Source organism: Cyrtonyx montezumae, unplaced genomic scaffold (genome assembly GCF_038088225.1).
Source record: "Cyrtonyx montezumae isolate F1298 unplaced genomic scaffold, pur_monq_1.0 scaffold_10, whole genome shotgun sequence".
Lineage (NCBI taxonomy): Eukaryota > Metazoa > Chordata > Aves > Galliformes > Odontophoridae > Cyrtonyx > Cyrtonyx montezumae.
In genome coordinates, this window is record NW_027071826.1 from 38114642 (window position 1) to 38135315 (window position 20674).

At 33.1% G+C, this 20674-nt stretch overlaps 1 protein-coding gene across 2 annotated transcripts in view; it reads left to right on the forward strand.

The window, feature by feature from the left end:
• The window catches only part of LRRC4C (leucine rich repeat containing 4C), a 91051-nt gene that overhangs the window by 19113 nt on the left and 51264 nt on the right, over positions 1–20674 (forward strand). The gene's annotated exons all lie outside the window — the stretch shown is intronic.

The window sequence follows — 20674 nt, forward strand, 5'->3', positions numbered from 1 at the left end:
AAAAAAAAAAATTACATGAACGCTATTTTCTCCACTGTACCTCTCTGTAACTTCAGAGAAATTACTTTTGCATATTGAAGGACTGAGCCTTCCAATTTTGATGTAGCTGAAACTATTTGTAAGTGTTCAGAAACCAAAACAAGTTTAATATGATTTAATAAGTGGGAATAGGATTTAGGAGAGATCTAGCGAAATTAGTTCACAGTTGCATGAAAGGTCCTTTAGTAGAAGGTATTTTGTAAGAGTAATTTTATTACAATCATAAAAAGATAAAAAGAGAGGAAAACAAAGAAACACATGCATCTTTTATCCTTAAATATTCCATTAGTGAAAGAATTCTAGACATATAGGTCAAAAAACTTCCATTCTTAAGAAAGATTTTTTTCCTGATCAGTAATTTACTGATACTGTATCTATTTTAGATTCAGACTCTTAGTGATTTTTTCCCTTTTCACTTACTTTGCCTCAGGTCTAAATTGAATTGAATATACTAACAAAAAATATTCATTTCTTAAAGTTTAGCAGCATTGCAAGCTTATCAACTCTTACTCTAAGGAGTAATTACTTTCAAGCATGAGCTTATTGAAGTACCCTTTAACATTCTAGGTCTTGAGTGAAAGAGAAGCATTCATTAAAACCTCTTCAGGCTTTCTACTTGCTTTACAATGAAATTATTATTCATTTATTTTTATTTTCTACAATGGAAAATTAAAAAGCACAGTGCCCAAACTCTGTTCCCTAATCACTGAAATTTTACCAAATCTGTCAGTGTAACAGTAGTGCACAAGCATTAAAAAATATATATTTTTTTCACATAATTTACAACTCTGAGGACTCTTATTTGCTTTATATGTGAATTTGTTGTGCATTTAGTGAATGAGCAACTTTCCAGTGCTGGATCAAAGGTTTCTGTAATGCCCCATAAACACAACGATTTTGTTTTCTTCACTGAATTCTGGAAACTGATATTTTTATTTTTATTTTGTCTTAGTGAAAAGATAGGGGTAATTCAGTGTTGATACAGCTAATCACTGAGTATAATATCAAACTAGAAGTGATTTAACCAGTTTTGGCTATCTTAAACTGATGCAGATAATCTCAGATTTTGTGGGAAGTGTTCAACCATGACAATAACAGTGCATGCTTTGCTTCTCATATGTCAAATTTGCTTACACAGACTTTGCAAACTTGTATGGGAAGGCATTAAGTCAGCAGCTGGCATTAAGTGTTGCTTTTGAAAGGGTTGTAAATTCTTGAAAATCTAGTTGTCTCCTTTCAACCTATCCTCTCCTTATGCAGACACTTGTCCCTTCCCTCATATGCAGACAAGCATTGTGCTTCAGAAAGCGAAGGGACTTAAAAACGTGACTCAGATGTCAATAGAATCAGAGCCTCGGGCAGGAAGTGAAAATCACAGCTAAGGACAATTTACTGTGACCATCATGCCCCAGGAGTCTCCTAGCACAGCCAAAGGCTTGGCTATGTCTCGATTTCTCACATTGTCAACTTCCATGAGTTTGCGTAGGAAGACATGACTCCTACTGAATTAGAAGAATGTCTGATGAATAAAAATTACTTGTTTGAGAAAAGGTTTTCAACAGCTGATCTTTTCCAAAATTTAAGGTTCCTGTAACAGGTTCCCATGTTACTATTCCTGTACTGATAATAACTGAGTAATCAAAAATTCAGTAAGGTGAAATGTACTAAGATTTCTTGTAGAAGAAAGAAAGGAATAGTGCAATTATAGATTCCTTCCTTTTTTTCCTTTTCCTTTTCTTTTCCTTTTTTTTCCTTCTTTTCTTTCTCTTCTCCTCTGCCCCCCCCCCCCCCCCCCCCCCCCCCTTCCCATACTCCTTACAGCTGTCTGTCAAGGTAACATCACAATTAAGACACCTAAATCGATATCACCAATGTGCTTGCTTTTGCTTGGAACATCAAATATCTTTTTAGAATTGTCTTTAACATAGACTGTTTGTCCTTTTTTTTTTAAACATCATTTGAGTAGCTTTGGAAAAAATGCTTAATTGTTTATTGATCCAAAAATTATTCAGCTTATTTTTCCGTGGTGCTCTGTTTATTGCTTTCCTGAGCATGACTTTCATCCCATTTTAAAACTCCTGTATCAAGCTTATATTATTTCTGAAACCCTTATAAAGTTTTGTGCCTTGCTTAAATTCCATGTTGTTGGATGGTTAAGGATAGAAATTATATCAAAGTACCTCAACAGTTAATGAACCAAATTGTCCACATATTTAGAATTCATTTCTCACATTGTAGGATGAAGATAGTTATGGTGAATTTTGCAACAGTCAACTCCCACGGGGTCATATTTTATTAAACTGAGTAAATTGAATGAGTCAGAGCCATAGCTGTCTAGGAATTTAAACAAAATAATTGACAGACTATCTGCCAAATGTAATGTATTTTTCTTTATTTTTGTAATAGGTAGTAGGTTAAAAGCTGTCTGTATAAATTCTAGTTGGTGAAGACAGTGAGATGGTGGAGGATTTTTTGTTTGGTTGGTATTTTTTGGTGGTGGTGTTTGATTTGTTTTTTTTTTTTGTTTTTTTTTTTTTTTTGTTTTTCATTTTTCATTTTGCTTTGTTTTACATTCCACAAAACAAATCTACTTGAAATATGACCATCCTGCATCCTATACTCCCTTTCTACTTGCTCAGAGAGTAGGAACATTTTTGGATGAAGAGTGGAGGAAATGCTAAAATGCCCTGTCACTTCCAGAGAAAAATATCCCTTCTAATGTTTATTGATTTTTTTTTTAATCCATCTAAATTACCTTTGTAATAGGTCAAAATAGAGTCATTCTATTTTTATACTAATAGTATGTGTTCAACAGTGGACTGAAGGTAGAAAGCTAAAGGACTTCTTTGAATTTTACCATGGCAGATATCCTACACTCCCTGAATCCATAGATGAAAATAATTGTGCTGTAGCGCCAAGAAATTAGAATCCTAGTACAACACCAGAATGCTATGAAAACATAGCATTGCATAACTGTGGTTCCACTGAATGGGCTCATTATGACTAAAATTGTCTAAAGTTCTATTGCCTTTTTGTTTATATCTGGCAGGAATCAAGCTATCTCACCATGATACACAATAGGTTTTTCTATATATGGGTGAAAAACTAGAATGTACTTCAGAGCAAGTATTGACTAAATACAACAGAATTGAATAGAAAATGCTGGCTTAAATGGATGATACATTCTTATGTTGGAAAGTGATCAGCACATCAGTCATCTTTAAATGGAAGCTTCTGTTACCAGATGGAAATAAAATAAATTGGGCATTTCTCATCCCTCAAAATGTTAGTACTAGAGTAAGAATCTATACATATCTCTCCAAAGAACAAGGATAGATAGTATTAATGTTTTGAGACAATAAATCCTTAATTTCAATTTTAGGTTTTAAAATTTTACCTTTAATTAATTAATTAATTAATTAATTTTCCAGTATTCAAGAAGGCATAGGAATTAGCTACCATCACTCTGTGGTAGCTTCTTTATCTGGGTATAAGCTGAAGCCCTCAAACATGAGATCTTTGAGTAAGGGAAATAAACCTAAATATATTTCATGCATAGTTTACCTTTGCCAGAGAATCTCGAACAGCTACATTTATTTTGAACTTCTGTTCCTGGAATATTAACATTGCTGAGTCCTAACGTAATGTAAATCATGTATTTCATCTGAGTTGTCTTTCTAATAAAAAAGAATTAGTGTAGTTCAATTTTATGTTCGCCTTTTCAAAAGATTATGTTGTTAGATTATGTCATTGTACTTGAATAGACTAGAAGATAAATGATCTCTTTTCAATCTTACAGAACAGACTATGCAAACATTTATTAAATAGGACTGATAAATGTAGTTTAGCTTAACTGTGCAATTGCATTTATTGCTAGATTCCATTTAAATATACACAGCCCATCTATCCTGTCAAAGTCCAGTCCTGTTGTGTAAGATTATGTGACATGCACAGCATTTCCATTGCATGCTTTAACTTTATTCCTTACCTGATTCTTTTATAAAATCTACTTCCACTTTTCCTAAGATCACAGTATTGCAGAGAACATACATATTAACTGATTGTATTAGTATCTACCTTCTTTGCACTGACTAAAATATAACAAAATTTAATATCAAATGTCAAATCAAGAAACAGCTGGCATTCTTTTGCTGTGTGTCAGAACTTGCCAAAGGCCATTGAGTAATCTTTCTCACGTTCCCCATGTATGTATGTGATCCTATCTAAATCCTGATGGAGCACCCTTATACAGTAGATCATTTCTGCAAAGGCTTTTAATAGAACTAATTTCTCCGTACTTGTCTTTTTTTTTTTTTTTTTCCTTTTTTCTCCTCATAGCTTCTACTGGTGTTATGAGTACAGATAAAAATGAACTATAGGAATTCTGGAGTCATCAAGATGCAGAAATGCAAAGATACTGGTTCTAAATGATGTTCCTTTCATGAAAGGCAAACATTTCATGCTTGCTTTTGTGAAGGGTAGTATAACTGCAGCAAAATTTAGTATTGGAGTTACATGCATTTTCAGTATTATTATTTATCTAAACCTATTGTTGATCAATAACACATGTAGTAACAAAAAATAAATTTAAATGTAACAAGTATATTTATGAAAATGAAAAGGTTATTAAAAGGTCTTAATTCGTGATTGTAAGACCACATGAATCACCTAACCTGAATATTCAAATTATTTTCTTCTGCATGACTTGTCAGTACAGATGGGGGTAAATTAAAAGCTAGGCTGGACAGTTAGTCAGCTTTTTCAATGGAGAAGAAATATCCCAGAACTATCCCAGGAAGGAGATTATGATTTAGTTACAGTTTCTACTCAGATACCGCCTTTTCTAAGGAAAGCAATTTATTGCAATCTGTTTATTTTCTTTACATAACCCTTTTCTTTGTTAGGAATGTGTTAAGACTCTTCCCTTTTTGTTATATTTTCAATTATCCTTACTGGAAATGAAATATCCAGAGACTCTGTGATCAAGATAGGACTTGCAAGATTCAGAGTGCTTTACTGGATCAGGACTAGATCTCTCTACCATACAGTCCTAAGCAATAGAAGAGAAATGCAAGCTACTATAATAAGCCAAGTGCAAAATTGGATTACAAAGTCATTAGAGGCTGAAGTTGTTCAGCACCTTTTAGGCCCTTGGGAAAGATTATTAAACAAATGAAAATGGTTTTAAAACTTAAGTATTTTATTCCTTTCAAGTAGGGGTTATTATTTCTTTAACTTCTAATTGTTGTACATAATACTGGATTATATCAAATTCAAAATTTATTTATTGCACCTATAATTGTAGATTAATGCCTATTCAAGGACATTTAAATAAAAGCTTATTTTTTACACTTTTTCTGTGATTTCTGGCCTATTTTTAAAGACCAGCGTGCCTAAGAAGGACCTTCAGACTTTCTAAAATGATTATATTTCAGCTTACATCATTTTTCATGCTTTAACTTATGCATTAATTTGACTGTATATTAAGAGAAAGTATTTCTGGATACGTGTGTGCATTTCTTTTATTAGGACATTATAGAATCAGGTAAACATTGGTTGGGAATTGTAAATATCCTAAACATTGTAAATGGAACATACACTGGAACATTGTAAATATCCTAAAGTGACTGTAGTCTACGTATAGAGCAGCACCTTTTGACCTCTGCCAGCCAAAACAAGCCCTCTGCCTTCTACTTCTCTTAGAAATATGCTCTAGACTCTGACTCTCTTGGTAGCTTTTCTCTGAGACCTTCTGAGTTTCTCCACATCACTCTTGAACAGCAGGGCTGAATACGGAATGCAATGTTTTAGGTGCAGCCTCAGTAGTGTCAGTTAGAGAAGGACAATTAATAACTTCTCTTGCAGTGCTAGCCATTGTGCTCCTGATATATTCAAGTAAATGGAGTGGTAGGCTTGAAGTGGCAGTGGGCTGTACTCAGTGAAAGGGCTCGTGTTCAACCTAGCATCCAGGGTCACCTCCACGTTCTCTCCCCCTGGGCTACCACCTAGACTACAAGATCTCAGGCTGTACTGAGCTACTCTCAAAGCAGGACGATGCATTTCTCGTTGAGTTTCAGGATGTTTTTATCCCTAAGTTCCTAGGATTCTGTTGTTAGAAGGGATAAAATGAACAGTAGCATATGAGAACATCATTAATGTTTTAGATTGTTTCTTTGTAGATTCAGTAAATTAGTTTTCATTTCTCTCTTTCAATAAGGAAAATATCTGTGATTTTATAAGTATATATAGTTTATTTAGATGACTTAGTAGAATCACCTCATTTCTCTTTCTTTCTTTTTCTTTTCAAGTGTGTAATAAAGTTAAATATATTCAGTATTTTGGTTTGATTGACCATTCTAAATGTAAATGTACCATCAATGGCAATTGTTGTTACCTTTCAGCATCTGGCAGCAGATAAATGCCTAAGCCCAAAACATGGCAGCCAAAGGTTCCAAGGGCTGGATGCTTTGTCATTTTAGTTGTTGTTTGATTCCTTTCATGTTTTAAAACAAGGCTTGCTTTGGATCATGACTGCAGTATTGCCACTCACTTATATTACTTAGAGGATTGGAAGTTAACTGCCTAATCATGCTGAGAGTGACCTGATTAAATAGCAGACTGCCAAGTTGGGACCTTGTGTAAAACAGCTTTTTGAAATGTTCTGTATGTTCTGTAAAGTGGAAAAAAGAACCTTCTTAGAGTCACATATGGCATTTTCAGAAAAACTCCTCCTTGATCCAAGTGTAGTCAGCTTTATATGTGATCTGCGTTATGCTCCCTGCAATTATCCAAGCATGAACCTGGGCAGACGGAATCATTTCTTATTTAGCTGTCCCTGGAAAGTGAATGAGACAATTTATGCTCAATATTTTTTGTTTGTTTTTCTCTCAATACTGAATCAAAGAGGCGGTGAGGGCGATGTTATTACTAGGACTAGACAACTGCCAAATTCTGCTTGATTACAATAGGCTGACTTATCCATTCTCTTCACCTTCAAGTGAAAATGGTTTCTCTCTCTCATATCAGTTCTTTCTTGGTATCTTTACACTAATTTCTGGCTTATAAACACATCAGGTTTTGTATCAGAAAATATAATGTGTCTTTAAAGATTGATACATTTCCTTTATGCTTTTTACTTGAAGTCTTTTTGAGGCACAACGAGCAATGCTGGGACTTATTTCAGTACATACAGTTTTTCAGGAATACCCAGATTCAGTTTGAAGAGCTTTTTGTAAGTTCTCCCCTCCAGTGTCCCTGCTCTGTTTAGATTACTACTGAACAAGGTATCTGTTTGCAAGAATTTATTACATATTATTATTTTTTAATTTCTCCTGCATGCATCCTGTGCATATCAGTTCCAGATCTGCATAACACCTGTTATTTCACTCTCAAGTGTGTCTTAAGTGCAGTCTGTGAACTGTTGATTTTCACCATATTATGCAACAATTAAGATCAATTTCATAATGAGAGTTAAATAGAAGAGTTTAAATCGTATTTGGAGGCTATCAATCAAAGAAAATATTATTTATCTGTAGTTGAAATGGGAGGGATGATAAGAGTTTTTAAGAATTTAAAAAGATATTTTAATTATGCCTCAAAACTTCCTGTGTGCAGAAACAAACTTGAACAGATTTAATAGGTCCTCTGGAAGCTCCCGCTCTTACATCCAAGATACCACTCTCAGTTTTTTATATTTCTATTACACCTTCCTAACCAGAAGACAGTAGAGGCTCTAGTATAAATTCCCAAGTAACTTTTATTACAGACCAAAAATAAAATGTAAAAGCTAGCAAATAACTGAATACAAAGGAAAGCTAGTTTTTAATTATTCTTTCTTTATTCAACGCTTTCATTGGAACCAATATTTTTGGCATTTTGATGACTAATATGAAATTCTCATTTGAGTAGATTAAGCATAATAGAATGTGGAAGAAATTGAGATGAAAAACTCTTATATTTCAGGGACTATGAAAATAGATACTTTTATTATTTAATTGAGAAATGATAGTATATTCATTTAACTTAAATATTAGCAGTTGTTGAAAGAAAATACAGTATTAAGGCACCTGTGACTATCTTTCTATTTTTCTTCCCTTTGCCTTTGACATTTGAGTGTGCCTGGGGACAAGAGGGAGAGAAGAAACAAAACAAAAAACTACGTATTGAAAAAATATATGAATCCAACTTTAAAAATTCCTGGAAATTTACCATGTTTCCCCTTTAGCATTTCAACTGAATCAGATATACAAATACTAGATATTTCTGGTATTTAAAATACCGTTTCCCAGTAAAGGCAGAACTATGTACATTCTTTGGAAACATGGAGAGGCGAGTATTCATTTTTTTCTGGCATCAAAAGCTTTTGAATCTTACTTTCATGGCTTATGTTAGCATAGAATCTTTTTTTAATAAAAATGCTTGCAGGTCTGTAAGCCTTTCACTAACTCTGGGAGAGCCTCAGGCTACTGTTCGTGAATGAACTCTGTGGATGTAAGGATGTGAGAAAAAGTCACAGTATTTAGCATTTTCTCCATCTCAAACCCATTTATCCATGTACCTTACTTTTATAAGGTCATTGAGATATTATTGTGATGGGTGACCTTATAAAAATCATATAGCTGCAGAAAGCTACATTTTAAAGGAGGAATTTTGAACACTGTCCAGATGTTACTTAAAATAGGTTTTCAAATAGGAAGAAAAAATCAAACATGAAAGCATTAAGGTAAACATAGTGAATATACATATTCTTCCCTTAAAGCAGAAGGAAATGAAGGGAAATGAGTTCACATGTATACTGGCAACCCTTTTAAAAAGGAAAAAAAAAAAGACAAAGAATTTTTTAAAGATAGTGGCAGTCCAGAATGATTGATTAGAGGAAGTAATCTCAAATCTCCTTTCAGATCAGTATACAATTTTTTTCTTGCTATTTCATGCTTTATATACTTTCTTTCCAAATGTTTCATGATTATGTTTCACAATTAATTTTCTTTAGGATAGATTTCAGGCTCCTGAAATATTTTCCAGTATCCAGTGCATTACCTTCACTTTATACTGTCATTCTTACTTGGAGTTTCATTCTCGCTATATCATACCAAAGATTTTCTCCCTCTACTTGTGTAATCTTCAGATATTCATAACTAATAAAATCACATCTTTTTACTTAGTTCTGTTGCACTAATATGTCCGCATACAATAAGTTCTTCTAGTCACATGATCAGTGTTTCATCTTTGAACATCTTGTTATTATCAGTTTGGTTGTAAGTTGATTAGGCTAGGTATTTCTGAGCTCATAAGTCTCTCATGAGTCTCTCATGAGACTACAGTAGGGTATATGATCAAGTTGATGGGCAAGGTGGTACTTCACAAGAAATGTGAAGTACATTTCTTGTTCATTCAGTCTTTCTATGAAGTTACCTCATGAGCAAGAAATAAAGATGACAAATCTGTGGTGACTGTATTTGTCTTCTTATTACAGACAATCATTTCTTGTTGGAGATAAAGATAGGTGCAAAAGTTGGTTATGTGGCCTTCCTCTTCCCTGAAGAAAAAAAGCTGAACTCAAGAAAAATTTCTGGTTTTGCTTATTAGCTTTAAATATCTACAGATTTTTTTTTTCTCCATGTGATTGACATTAATACAGCATTAGATTCGGTATATCTGTATTAGAAATGTATATTTGATTCAAAGTTCTGAAGTTAATTAAATATTCAAACTTGTTATATTTAATTCTGATAAACTTACATACAAAATGTTTGTCACAGCATAACAAAGCATGAGATCAGCAGTTCTGTAAAATTCCATTAATGAGATTTTATCCATGTTCTCTAATTGCGATCATGCAAGTTCTTAGGAGTTGGTTGAAAAAATGCATCCTTTTTTAAATGAAATGATTGCCCTGTATTTTTTAATGATTAGTGTTGGATATGCAGGTTTATAAGTAAGCAATTAAAAGTCAGAATTTACAAAATGCTAACAGTGCACGTGTTTGAATTTATTGGGAGTTTAGTAGCCCTGATGTTCAGGTCATTATATTTCTGTCACTGAATACCAGAAATCATTTATTTATTTATTTATTTACTTATTTATTACGTCTTAGATAATGTCTTTATTTAAAGAAAAAAAAGTAATTGTTAGTAACACCAACTTTGGCTTTAATTTAGCCCTTTTAACAGCTAAACTTGCAATAGAGCACAAAGATAAGAGTACAGATGAGTATTTCATTTCTTCTATGGCTTAATAGTGTGTGATTTTGACTTTATCAGTTCAGATAAAGAGCATTTTTTGTGAGACAAATTGACCTGAACTGCAGTGTTTTCTGTTTGTGGCTGCATCTCTACTGTGACAGACTTCTTTCAGAAACAAGTAACAAACAGTTTCTGCTCAAAAAAATAAAAAATAAATCTCATAATGCATATATTATCTTTTCAATGAATTGCAAAAGAAGGAACAAAAATGTTAATATTCTTCATATTTCACAGAAAAATAGGAGAAGGAACAAAATTTATGATATATCGCAGAAGTAACCCAAGAACATATTTCATATACATATTCAAATGCACTCTCACTAGCTGTAGACATTTGCACTCTATGGTATATTAGAATGATACATGGTCAACTACACTATGTGAGCACTGCATTCATGAAATGACTATGGTCCAAACTTCAGTGTTTTCTTTATTGAACTCATGCAGTGATTATTATTATCAAGTTAGTGATTTCATGGCAGCTGAAGTCCATCTGTAACAGTTGAGGCCATGAGTGCTTTTGACCAGTTATAGTAGAGAGTAGGCAATCTAAAACTCTTTACTAGTGTTACAAACTTTCATAATTGATTGAAATAAAAAATATTCTTTTTTTTTTCTTTTTCGTTTTTCCCTCCTTTTAAATATTTCTCACACATTTCACTTGCTGTTGGTATTATAAGGTTTAATTTATGTACATATATGCCATGCATATATAAGAAAAATCTAAGAAAAGTGTGTGTTTTTTCCTGTTAGTTTTGCAATATGTTTGTAATGGACTATGTTGTGTGAAGCAGCAGTACTGTATGAAGTAATAGATGATAGCTTGCTAATGTAACATATATAACCCAAGGATGGTAATTATATCATTAGTATTATTGTTAGCATTAATGACTCCCCCTCAAACAAATGACCAGAGGATGAGAATAACGGTCATGGATGTTGTTATATGCACCACACAATCCCTTGTGAACAAGATTCCTGCTGTTAGAGAATAAATAAATGCTCAGTTCAGTGCTTTCTGGTTTTGACTTGCATACATTTCTTTTTAACTTTCTCAGATTGTGCTGCTCTTTCTTTACCTGGAATCAGAGAGCCTGGCCCAACACTGTATTTCTCAGTCTTGATTTGTCTATGTTGCATTAAATCAAAGGATCGGGAAATTTCTGTGCCCTAAAAGGACATTTTATACCTAAATTTATTTTATATTTTGTGTGCTTAAGATGGAGGATGAAATTGCTGTGCTTCTAAGAGAACTATCGTTTATACTAGAGCTTTTTGGTCCTACAGGTAACAGATACTTCCATGATCTCAAAAGCAGACTTCTCAGTAGGAAAGGATTCTTCCTGGATTTCTCTGTTCTGCTGCTGTTCTCAGCAACTGAACTCAAACATCTGATAGCTTTGTTTTATTGTCAGATTGGTGGTCTATGGACCTTGGCATCATTGACTTTTGTTTCTTCTTTGATTGACATGTTTCTTTGCCGTGCAGATCTAGTTTTATTTGATATGAAAACTGCAGTATGTTCCAAAAAGAGTTATTGGGAGTGACTTGTGTTTCATTTTTACATCTTGTTACTGGATATTCCTGATGGGAATATTTTTAATTTGCTGGACCTTTATTTTCTGAGTTTTGTATTCTCTTATATTCCGTTAATCTGTTATACTACTGTTGCTTATATGATAAGGTACTGAAAATATATCTGACTTGAATTTACTTGTGTGGAATTGGTATAGTATTAGTATATCCATATAAGAAAGATATTTAAGATAGAATATCAGAAAGGCATGATTAAATTCAGAACTCGGATATTCTGGTACTTGATTTGGTGAGAAGTCCAACATTATTTTTAATGTGGTGTTGTGGTTTAACCCACCAGACAGCTAAGCACCACACAGTTGTTTGCTCACTCACTCCTCCCCGTGGTATGGTGGAAGAGAATCAGAAAAAAATAAAACAATGAAGCAGAACTTGTGGGTTGAGATGAAAACTATTTACTAAGACAGAAAAGGAAGAGAAACAACACCAGCAAACTGTTGCCCAGCCAGTCCCCAAGTAATGGTTGCTCTATAGCCAAATCCTCACTGTGATAGACGTTTAGCTTTTTTTTTTGCAAGATGTCATGTAACAGTTTAGATCATTTGTCCTGGTCCTGATTCCACTGGCTCCTTGTGCCTTGGCCCCCTCACTAGCAGGACAGCACAAGAAATTTAAAGCTCTTTGATTCTGCTCAGCAACAACTAAAAACATCAGTGTTTTATCAACATTGTTTTTCTCCCAAAGCCAAGTAATAGCATCATAGCAGACATCGTGAAGGAAAAAATACCCACCTCTGTCTGGCAGAAACCAGTATACATAGAGATTTTCTTTTTAAATTAAATTGAATTTGACAGTGTGACTGTAGTAAGTAGCTAAGGACTTTCTTATGAGCCAAGTATGCCTTCATCCATTTGATTTTAAGGAGTTAAGGGAACTCCATTTCTTTGCTGGAGTTAGAATCATAGAATAAAAGAATCATAGAATAAAAGAATCTAGGTTGGAAAAGACCTTCAAGATCATCAAGCCCAACCATCAACCTGACCTAACAGTCTCATTCGTAAATCTGTCCCTTATTGCCCCAGAATTGATTCTGGGTAAGCATCTTCATTAAGAATCTTAATTCTGCATAATGCTGAAAACGTTTTTTTTCCCACTAAATGCTACTGAAGGTTGCTAGGCATCTCAAAGGGCCAGTGAATATCACAGCTTGCTTAGCACATGGTACTACATATGCCATTTGCAATCTCTGCTTAGAGCAGACTTCTACTGCTGTCACCATAGATTATTCAGTATGGTTTGGGAGTTTGTTTTGCTGTGCTTAGAATGTGAGTCCATCCCTCATAAAATGATAATATTCTGTGGTTTGTGATTCATGGATCCAGTAAAAACAGATCACTGAAGAAGTGGGGAGAGGAAAGATTTGAGATTTCTGTATGTTCAGATTCCTGAAAATTTGAAACAAAATCTCTCCAGAAAATGAACCCAGCCAATGACTGACAATATAACAGTAATAAAAAAAAAATCATTTTCTTGACAACTTTGTTAGATACTTATACTTTCAATATTGTTTATTGTGACATGCACTTTCCCATGTCGTCTTTGTAATTCTGGTGGTATGCAGGATGCACTTACCACAAAATAAGCATATCCCCAAAGCCTTAGGGCACTGAGCTACCCTTTTGTTCCATGTAACTTATTGCAGAAGTGCTCGCTGGATGACATGCTTTACTGTGTGTTACCTTATTGCTTTATTATTAGCCTTTACAAAGGTCAGATGGGCATGACTCAAATTCATGAGGAAGCAATGCTGTACAAGGTTGTTTTTCCTCATTTTCTCTCTATTGGTGGACCTGAATATTTTTCTGAGATCTGCAATAGTATTTTTTTATATCATGTGGAAAACAGAGAATTGTTTTCAATTCCCATTGTGGTAATCAATGAGATGTAAAATTGCAGCAGTTCCATGCTGCCTAGAGCTTCTCCTGACAAACCTCGTTTGGTTTGTCAGAATACATAAAGCACTCATAAGACCATAACATTAGCCCTATTTCTCTTTAATGTGACTGATCACAGAAAGAAGCCAGCTCTTATGGAGATGTTTTCATTTGCTTAATTAACACTGCCATGGCTGTTGTACAGAAAATTCTTTCTGAGTTATGAATATTTCTTAGGATGTGTATGCGGACCATTATCTATCTATATCTATATAACTTATCTATCATTATGTACATGCAATACATAAAAATAAAAAATAAAACAACTGTAGACTAGCTCAATAATTATTTCACTTTTGACAATTTCATTCACACACAGGAAAAAGTAAATGTAACTGTATATTATTCTTATTTTTTCATATTTTTATCTACTCAGGAAAGTAGTGATTGTCACTATTCAGTCAGAAATCTACTTAATTATGAATATATATCTATAATTATGTATATTAATTGTGAAATATACATTAATTTGCTAGTTCATAAGAAATTATTTTGTAGCATATGTTTAGGAGGAAGAAACTCTTAATGCTGTGTTTTGGAAGCGTGTGAAGTAAAGCATATAACAATAACAACAACAAAATCTAGACATGGTTTAGCCCCAAAGTATTCTCCTATGGGTGTCATAACAGTTGGAATGATTGCGTTGCTTATGGCATTAGCAATGGGCCAGAAACTTCTTTTCTATGCCTCTGACGCAGATAACTATAGTCATCATTTATCAGTCCCTTGGAGGTGTTTATAAAATACTCCATTCTCATTCCCTTTACTATTGGAGAAAACATCAGCTTTATCTAATGACATTTCTCTTGACTACCATAGCTGATAAGAAAATAATCGAATGAATGTTTGTAAGTCAGGTATTCTCCTTTTTCTGCAATGGTTATTCCTTTAGCACAGAAACTAAGAGGATTGTCAGTTTCTATCTCATTTTGAACTGTTTTCCAGAACTATATGCCCATTTTCTTTCATTCCATGTTGATTTTCTAATGACTGAAGGATTGAATGAATGAGTGAATGAAGAGGCAATGTTACTGCTGTTCTCCAACCTTTCACTAATTAAGTTTTTTGACAGCAACAAAAATAATAATCGTTAATATAATTTAAAAATAGTATTGTGTCAGTTTACTGTATGTGTTTCAAATGTGCTAGCTATGCATTAACTAACAAGTCAGCAGAAATGAATTTTCACCTTACCTGGAATTAATCTCACAGGTATAGCAATGGGAATTAGTCTCACAGGTATAGCAATGATGCATAGCTGTTTACTTACAAGATAAAATAATATTTGTTCTTCATTAATGTAAGACAAATCATATTCTTTGTATCATTCTGAAAGTAATCTGTCAGCTAAATTCTGAGCATACATAAGATATCTTAGGGAAAAAAAAACTTTTTTTTTGTGTAACATCAGCAAGTGGTATTACCTTCTTTTGCAGTATCTTGAGGTTGAGATAGACAGAAAATAGATTAAGTAATGGGATTGGTCTTTCACGTATTAATTTATCTGAAATCCTCTAACATTAGAAATGCTATATGACTGCAAAATGTCTATATGGAGCAGGGAGGAGTGTCCTGCATCTCCTACAGATAAACTATTTGTTTTTAATAGATTTTATTTCCATAAAAAAAAAAATCAGCAACAGTGTCTTAAGTAGGTAAAAGATTCCTAAAATGATTAGATAAATAGCACACAAAACAGCAGAAGAATATTATTGAAAAAAAAAAAAAAAGTAGGAATAATGATTTGATAATCAGGAATAATTATTAATAACTTTGTTTTTATCTTGAAAAATGCTTTAGATGCTTTTAAATAAATGAACTTGCATCTTCTGATTAAAATAGATTTCCAGAATTCAGGAAAAATGCTTTAAGAATTTTTATGTGTCTATGTCTTTTCAAGAGTATCGATGTACTTTTCTTTTTCTTTCTTTTATTTTTTTTTCCAAGATAGTGATCTTTACCTATTCCTTTGATGGTTGTCATTTATGGTAGATTACGGTGTAGCAGACAAGGCTTGGGACCTATAGCAAAGTTACTAAGCTGATGGTAGATCAAATACCCTAGTAGAGAGGGAAAAAGTCTGAATCTAATGGTAGAATTCAGGAGAATATAATAGCATTCATTCTATTACTTTGTACACCTGGGTTCTTTTTTTTTTCTTGTATATCCCAATCTCTGTTTCACGTCCGCCACACTGCATTTAGCAGTTGAAGTTAGCACAAATTTATTTGTTTTGCTGTATTTAAAATGCTAGACAACACTGTCAAATGTTCTTCAATCTCTTTTCTTTCTGTCTGTGAATGTCACACTGTGTTGTACTAACACAGCAGGGATGAAAGCTAACACAAATGCATATTTGTGTATACAGCACCAAAATGTATATTCATAGAAAAACCTTGTTAAATCTTTCATTAAAAAAAAAAAAAAAAAAAACTGACATTTTTTCAGACAAGTGTCTGGAGACTACTATTACTAGTCAAAAGAACTAGTCATGAAAATGAAAAGACTATTGGCAGAGGTAAATATTTTAATGCCATTTTGTGTTTATAAACAAATTCATGTTAAAAAGACATCAGACCTATTTCTCACTCTATACTCTTGCTCAGAAATAAATCACACACAGCTTTGTATTTGTTATGTTGAATATAACAAATAGTCTGAAGTACTGGTTCAGTGCAGATTAACAAGATTATTGTTTAGATGTACAAAACATTTCCAATCAATAATACACATGTGTGAGTGAATTTGCTGTAACAGTCACATAGAAAAGCTCGGAATATGATTTTAGAAACTGGTATTTATACCTTAACTTGAGTTGTTTTGGAGAATAGCTGTGCAGAATTACCTAATCTCCATCTGCTTAACTCAGATGCAGAAGTATAAAAATATCAACATAGCAGAGTTGAAACTATTCTTTGTTTTGTTTCCATCTGGTATTCTTGAAAGAAGAAAAATCAGAAATGCAGTACAGAACTGCTACAGGGGAATAATCCTTATGGAGGATATTACTGGGTTAAAGATCAGAAAAAAAATGTAGTTATGACCTTGCTATGAATAATCATGAATTGTGGGCATTTAGCCTCTTTAGTGTATATAAGAGATAATCTGATAAGTGTATAAAATAAATTAGAGCTTTAAAATTAATGAATATATTAACAATTGAGAGAAATAGAAACTGTCAAGAACGCCTTTTCAAATCATCAGCAAAACACAGATAGCTAGGTTTCCTGCACAGTGAGTCAGCAGTTATTTGAAAGTGAGATTTAACTTCCATCTTTAATGGTATGAATGTATATAAAAACATATTTCTACATTTAAGAAACTGTACAGAGTAGCATTCTCCCTCTGTACCCTCTGGGACTGACTTGAAAGTCTTTTGTGGAAATAGCACACTGCAGTTTTCCTGTTTTATTGACTTTACTCATACTTGTTACTTAACATAAATATCTAGAGCTCACACACATTTTGCTAACTGCTTGTAAGCGATTCAGATTCTGCTTTTTCAAATGTCCCTGAGTATCTAAGACTTCCACAGGAGTAAACAGGTGATATATGGACTCCTATGGAATTGCAACTTTGGCCCAGATGTAGTAACATCGATTATCTGAAATAGCCTCTTCACATTTGGTAGTTGAATGTTGCCTTCTTAATGATAAATTTGGATATCTGAACTCCAAATGTTTATTAAAAATAGGAGGAACTGTGTAGCTATTAGTTTCCTGTCTTTGTTTATTTACTATGTCAACATGGTAGGCCTTGATACCATGTGTTTTGTTTTTTTTTCTCTAGTAAGTCTTTTTTTACTCCAGAAGTTTTTCATCCCATTGCAACTTATAAAAAATAACAACTTTGAAAACAATTACAAAGACCTGATTATAACTTCAACGAGCTTGTGTTACTCATTGCCTTAATAAGTTATTAGATAGAATTTAAAGACGAAGGTTCTGTTATACTACCATAAGTCTGGAATAAAATGAGTGCACTTGAGTAAATGAACATTGGTCTGATAATACTGACTTTGCAACAGATTTCTTACAGTTCTTCTTGGCAAGTTCTTTCAAGCTAGGATTATACTATATATTAACAATAATTTTCCTTTCATATTTTTCTTTACACTTCTTTTCCCTCACAATGTACTTTGTCCAATCACTCTTTCACATGGCATTTTAGTTCCTCTCCAGAAAGCTAAGCTATTTTGCATCTCTTTTCTTTTCTTTGGAAGAACAGAGGAAGGGAGAAACGTGGCCCAAATCAGTCTTTTTGGTATACCTCTTCTATTTTCACGTACATGCATGGCAGGTGAGATTTGCCAGTATAAATGTACTAGATTTTATACATAAACTTAATTATTCTTTTCAGAAATGATGATGAGACTACTTGCTACTTATTCTTCAATCTATCTTGAGGGATTTCTTTTTCTCTAATCTTTGCTCATTTCCAAAGTTTCTCCTCCAATAACTACTTTGGCATATTTCTTATTTTTTTTTCTTTCTAAAGAAAGTCTATTGTTAGATTTTATATAAAAGTACATGGAAAATATCTTTCTTTTCAATTTTCAATTTTTATGTTCTTATTGAAAGAAGGCCGCTCACAAAAGTAAATGGAAAAATAGATACTTAATAATATGCTTCTGCTTTCTTCAATAGATTTATTTCCAAGAATTGAACCATGACTATGCTTTACAAGAGTAGGAAACAGCAAGTTCTTCATTTTTGTTTTTATAATGATACTCTGTAAAAAGTGATAAACTATTTAAAAAGCAAGGAAAGTGGTTATTAATAAGCAACTACTTTATTATATTATACTCACAATGTCTTGTATTATAGTAAATCTCAGGACTATAAATTTAGTTTGGCGAGAAACTATAAACTTATGTCTTTGCTTGGTATAACAGAGGTAAGACAACTTAGAAAATTGTCTCTTGTGACTCCTTGAATAGAAAAATTCTGTTTCTCCTGTTTAATGAATCCCTTTGCACATCTATTTCCATGGATGTTTTCACAGCTCATGAATGCCTCTAAGAATGAACTTTTTTACCCAGTAGATTATTTTTGAATCCCTTTCTATTATTCATGTAGTTGTCTGTATGTTGTTTTGCTGAGCAATATTACAATTCAATTTTATGGTTTTTTTTTTTATTTTTTAATAATATGCAGAATTTATTTTAAATACCTACTTTGTACAGTTAAATTTGGGCTAAATTAATATTGATGCCTTGCATAATCTTATAATTGTCATGGTCTCAGCAAGTCATGAATTAATGTATGTTGATGCAGACACTTTACTTTTTGCATATACCTAATAGATTTTTCATGGTAGTTGTTTATTCTGTTTAAAATAACCTTTTCTTTATGCATAGCTCTATTGGTAGTCAGCTAAAAGTAGATGTTAAGAGCCCTAGTTTCAGCTTCATTTTCTATCACTGATTTGCTCTGCTCCTTTAGTTTAAAATGCAGCTACAGGTCAACTTAATCAGAAAAAAATGTAATGGAGGGATCAAGGCATATTCTTACGTCTCAAGAGACATATTTGTTATATTTCAGGTTGTTTCAGTTTGATCTAAAAGTAAATAGAAACTTTTCCATATGAGTTCATTAGTCAGAATGAGTGTGACTTGAAAGCCACATCTTTGACATGTGACCGCAAGATATGTGTGGTCCACTTGTCTTACCTTTACTACATTATTATGAAAAACAGCTTAGGACTCATCCTTGACCTTCCTTTGTTGTTTTGGTGCTTTTTTTTTTTTTTCTAATTAAAGAGGAATGTGTCAATCAGAGTATGATCTAACAATATTTATAAAGTGGTATTTAAATAGAATTAGCAAGAAAAGAAGTGTTTTCTTATATAATGTTAGTACATTTTCTATTAAACCCTCAGTTTTGAAAAAATAATAAAGGAAAAAACCCTGAGGAAATAGTCTTTTCTAAGAAAAGCTGCTGAGTGGTTCATTGATTACAGTCCATATCTAGTTTCAAACTACCTTTTATAAGTAGTCCCATCTCCTTCCAAACCACGTTGCAGTACAGACAGTTGGAGAATCAGAGTTTAATCTCCATTTTTCCCCAGTGCTTGGATGATACAGGAACTGCTAGTGACTCAGTACAGCAGCACAAACTGTCTTCATCTTACGTAAAAGCTCCAGGATGCATGAAAGTGGGAGCATTACATAAGAAGCTAGTATTTCAGGGTGAAAAAGCTTGTCAAAGAATCAAGTTAACTGGAAGGTAAGAAATATCAGTGACCATTGAAACAGGAGCTTCTCACAGAGATTCATATTTTGCCTCATGCAAAGTGGGATTTTCTTAGTTCCCAAGTGATTTCAGAGGGGTAGGTAACTTTCATTGCACAGTCAAGGACTGTGTGCTTCACTGAGCCACTGAGGTGACATATTTAGGGTCCAATGTTAAAAGGGACAAACAGCTTTTTGTTTCTGTATCCTTCTTATAGACATTCTCATAAATAAATATATAAATATAAACTGCCCAGAATTAGTATACACTAAGAAAGCTCTGTGGAGGTTGCTAGGCAGCCGAGGCCAAAGGAATAGAAAGCAGTGGAGCCTTTGAAAAACAGAATCAGTGACATATGGGTTATCTGGAGTCACCATTTTCTCTATTGTTTTTTGTCATAAACAAGAAGCAGTGAAGTTTATATTTCTTTAGTAAAAGAGTAGTGATTTTATAAGATTTGAAATAAAAGATCTGTTTTCTATATCATGCCTGTTAGTGCTTACAAGCTATGGAATTATATGTATGATAACTATTTATAATGTTTATTTATTCATTGATTTAAGTAGGATAGGCCAAATTTATCCAGGATATAACTTAAACACTATTTATCAGGGTAATTTTTTTAAAG